Genomic DNA, 5,250 nt, shown 5'->3' on the forward strand with positions numbered 1-5,250 from the left:
AAATTGCGTGTAAATAAACACACATTTCTAAATATAATAAAATCTTTACCCAGTACAAATTTAATTATAACGAAACCTTCTCGAAACTTCCCGAAGTCGTGTTAACAAAGTTATGTGAAGTCGATGTTATAAGTTATAATCGCTTAAACTTGAACATTTCATAACCGACGTAACATATAAGAGCTGTTTTACATTCACGCCTGAAAGAGCAGGCTGTATGGCTCTTTAACGGAATCATTTTGAAAGGGTAGAGTAGAAAATAAAATTTTACAACATTTTCCTCATACATTTAATTACTACGGTAACATATTTGATTGGAGATATTGGTTAAAGGTATTGTAAAGCATGCAAATAAACATGTTATGTTTATTGCCTATATAATTATTCAAGCTTTTGCTCGTGACTTCGCCCGTATGAAATAAAAAAATAAAGCGTGTTACTCACTGGTAACGTAGCTTTTAAATAGTGAAAGAATTCTTAAATTCGGCCTAGTAGTTGATGAGTTATTTCAATAAAAGAATACAAATCTTTTCTTTTCATAATATTAGTATAGATTATATTCGTTATCCTGGTTTTCATCATCATCATCACCAGCTCACTATATGTCCCCACCGAGGGGCTCGGAGCCTACCCTAATATTAGGGTGACTAGGCCATAGTCAACCACGCTGGCCAAGTGCGGGTTGGTTGACTTCACACATATCTTTGAATTTCTTCGCGGATATGTGCAGGTTGCATCACGATGTTTTCCTTCACCGTAAGAACGTCGGGTAAATTATGTACATATGAAAATTCGAAAAATCGAAAATCACATTGGTACATGGCGGCGGGATTCGAACCCAAGACCTGTAGATTACAAGTCAAGTGCTTAAACCACTGAGCCACCGACGCTCCTCCTCCTGGTTTTCGTTACTTTATTATTTAATTCAATACACTGTGTAACCACCCTTATATTGATTAATTAATCGAAACGCTGAAACAGTTTACAGGCTTCGATTGTAATCATTGTTCAGAGGTACGGCAGTTTCAGGTTGTGAAAGTCGAGCTCTCATTGAATCAGGACTTTGAGTGTCGATAAGTTTTAAGTATCGCTTAACAATGTATTGTAATTTTAAGGTGGAAATAAGTGAGGATTAGAGTATGATAAGTGAACGAGAAAAGATTTCTAGGAAATAAATAATTTTATTGGGAAAGTTTTGATATTTTAAGTTTGAAATTTTTTAATTGTATTTAATACAGTCTTATCTATTCGCGATCGAGTTAATTGCTTTTCAATAAAATTGTAGCTAAAATGTATTTATAACAAAACATATAGACGAATTTAGTACCTCCTTCTTTTGGGAAGTCGGTCAACAAAGTAGCAGTTTTGGTATCCGCAGCGCAAGAGACAATAATTTATTCACAACATAACCTGAGAAGCAATAATTTTTTACATTACTATAAAATATACCGTTGTACAAATCAATAAAAAACAGACTATATACCGCGTTAGCATTTATTATTCAGATTAATTCGCTTCAGGAACTATTATAATATTAATAACTTTACCTTGTCTCGACGTTCATGTTTCAACAACGTAATATTGATCACATTTAAAATTCACAAAGGTAACGCTTTCATTAGAACTATGTTAGAACCTAAACGTATGAAACATTACGAGCCAGCCTTCACGTTGTTCATGTAATAGATGAAAAGAGTATTGTTACCTATTATTTTTCTATCGACAGCGACGCGCACCCTCAGGGTGTCCCGCAGCGGCGCGTGCCGGAAGTCTACATTGTGCTGGAATTGTGAACATCCTGTATAAACTTCAGCTAGTGGAGACAAGTGTTAAGAGATCCGTAACCTTTGTAATGCTGTTAGGGCGTGTTAGAGACTGTTTACATGGTCGTAAATTTATAATTCATTATTATTTTTAAGTTAACGATATACGCTTTCTTTCTGTACAAATTATATATATTTCATTTTTCATAGTATAGGAGTTTATTTTCTTAATTTAAAGACTTGAGTCCAATCTTTTCTTGTCATTCGGAGCGAACATAAGGTCGGATATGGCACGGATGCTTTTGATAAATTAAACTTTATATAAAATGGTCTATGTAATATATGTCGTAAATAATGGAATCGTTAGCGTCTGTTTAAACATTGTAATTGTATCTCGTAGCTTTGTCGACAAACGTCTTTGATGTAAAATTTACAATTCAAAGTCGATATCGTCTGCCGCATCATTACGCCATCTATTGTCACTGGTATTAACATAATTTTGACAGATACAAAACGTGGAATTGTTATTTGCAAAATAACTTACTCTCATATTATACACCCTTTTCATACAACGATAGGATGGAAAGAAGTGGATTTAGCGGGGAGAGGAAGTTTACATAAGGTAAATATCCTCTGTCCACCCACTCTTCTGTTAAATTGAGGCAAGTAACGCGTCTACATATGCGGATATCTGGGTAGCGGTCACTTAGCTATTTCAGCGAATTCCGGTGCCCACTTGTTATCTTTCTCGGATATCTAATTAAAATATGGGTTAACAAGAATTGTGTTTAAATTTTAATCTACATTTAACTTCGATTATTTGACCTTAATACCTTTATATCCTTTACAAGTTATCAACATTTTCTATAATCTACTCGTCAACCTTGTTCTAGTACAAGTTGCACTGGAGTAGATTAAGTTGCGGAGGTAATTTGTAACCCTGCGTTTACTAGCTAAACGCTCCTAAATCTTTCTCAAAGCAAAATACTTCCAGAAAAGGTGTGATACGATATTCTGAAATTGAAAAACTAAAACAACACTAAAAATATCAATAATTTAGATTTGATTCCCGGACATATCTTTCCTAACTTGTTAACATTCATCTTTATATAAATGTCCACAATTTACCAACCCTTCAATGGACATCATATACTCCGGTCAACTAAAAAAAGGTACGTTGCAATAATTTCTGTAAGAGTGCGAAAAGGCAACCACTGCATAATGTGAGTATTTTCTTTTTGAATAATATTACTTCAGAATACAAGGTAAGTGTATATACTATATGTAATACGACTGTACATTATAACTGTCAAAATAATATACAAGCACCAATCGCCTAATGGTTTGGGGTATCGGCTACAGATCTTCTGTCGAGGGTTCGAATCCCGCCATTCGACTATTCTCGTGAACCATATCCTTGCACAAGCCTAGAGCTTTGTTGGAGTGGTTAAAGGAAATGTTAGTTAAATCTATTAATGTTTTAATTAAAAACATATATATATTAGCACAATTTAAATGGCATCATTTTATTAACTATAAGATATACAAGGACACTGAGTTAAATATATTATATACAAAAGGGTTAAATACCTGTTTGGAAATACTAAGACATTGTAAAATGCAGATGGCATTAAAAAACAAGCGAACTTTCAAGTACAGTCGCCTTCGTTTACGATATTCCAGTTACGGAGAAAAATTTTTATACCACACAATTATTTAAATTCTATTTCTTAAATACGCGATAGGGGTTTTATCGGGCGGTTTGATCAATTAAAACATCTGTCGGTTATTGTTATTGTTACATTTTAAGGCGTAATAGGCGTTGAAATTAGTTCTTTAAGTGACTACCATTGAACCTGACTGTACTTATTTTTAACCATGGTATCGTATTGTAATCGTGCATGTTATTATTCCCTGTGTTCAGGAATGTACAGGTGCAACTAGACAATAAATGATGGACAATTTGTTATTGACATGCTTTCCTACTTAATCAAACGTTCAATGGCATGAACTTTTTGTATGGTACAATCATATTTTTATAGTGAACAGTCCCTCATAATCAGGAGGAGGAGGAGGGGTCCTCGAAGAAAAAGCAGGAAAAAGGGAGCTGTAGAAGTTTTGCCCAGGGCGCTTGTAGCGCTAAGACCGATAGACCATTTTAATAAATTCATCTATTTGCTATCTAATAATAATTTATACGAAATTATGTTAAGAAAATGTTTTAATTAATGTTTATTCGCAGAATTAATAAAGAAAAAACCTCGCCTGTTCTATGTTTTCTCTGTATTTTTATGAGGAAATTTCGTCTGACGTATCTGGGGGGCAAATTGGGTCCGCCCGATTTGTTCTTCCCTTATCCCGAATTTATAAGTTCGCGGAAAATTCCCTTTGATTCAATTTTCCGTATTTATTGTCAAAGAGATTTTCGTAATATGTTCGGTATTTCCGGAAGGAATGTGTTTGATGTCGGAAAATTTTTGTGTAACATGGTAGAGCTGAATATTGTTACAAGTTTCGGGTTACAAGTAAGGGGATGTAACAAATGTCTAATTAACTTAAGGTTTCAGCTAAGTTAGGAATTAAATAACGATATCATTTCTTATTTGACGGATAATTTTGATCAAAGGGTTAGTATGAGTTATCAATTTTTCTAACAAGAGTTGTTTAACTTGTTTAATTTTTAATTTTCGAACTTCAGTAATTGTGTGGTCAAGATTACCGAGAATATTTTAATGCCCTGTTCCTGTCCAATGTCGTAAAATTACGTTTAAAAATAATATGAAAAATGAAAAAAAGAGAGAAAGGAAGAGAAATCATATAAATGTTAATATAATTGTCAAAATGTCTTCAAACATCGTCTATTTTTATTTCGTCTACATACGACATATTAACCATTTACAGTTTACCTAGCTGATTTGTTTGCTTTGTCAAACCATTTGGTGCGTAGTACGGGATCTTATTCTGCCTTTGTCAGGAGAGTAATGAGGCGCGGGCATGTCTCGGCCCTACGCCCTAGGGCTGGGACGGGTGACGCTCGGCCACTGATATCTACGAATGTGGAATTCAATTTTCCCTTGTGAAGCATTATCTATTTGGTTCTCGATTTGCTTGCTCTTTATTCGGATAGAGGGCAATCGTGTAATTGTAAGGGTTCAATATAAAATTGAATTTCGATAGTGCGTTTGTTGTTTTTAAAATGTTTTTACGACCTGATAGGTCTTTACATATTTCCACTTAGTATTCCCACGAGAAGCGGCTTATTTCCCTTTATAATCGAATATCAATTATTATCTTTAGTTTTTCAGTGTAGTCCTGATGCCATTTAAATTATTAAATACTATACAAAAGGCTTTAGTCTTTTAGAAGACTAACGTTAGTCTTTATAAGTCAATAGAGTTAGCATATTTTTCTCTTAGTCATATAATTTTTGTATGTGTCCAGATGTGCCAGTGAGATGGGTGGGCCCGGCGCGGCAGTGGCTGGGGGG

This window comes from Papilio polytes, unplaced genomic scaffold (assembly GCF_000836215.1).
Source record: "Papilio polytes unplaced genomic scaffold, Ppol_1.0 DF823912.1, whole genome shotgun sequence".
Classification (NCBI taxonomy): domain Eukaryota; kingdom Metazoa; phylum Arthropoda; class Insecta; order Lepidoptera; family Papilionidae; genus Papilio; species Papilio polytes.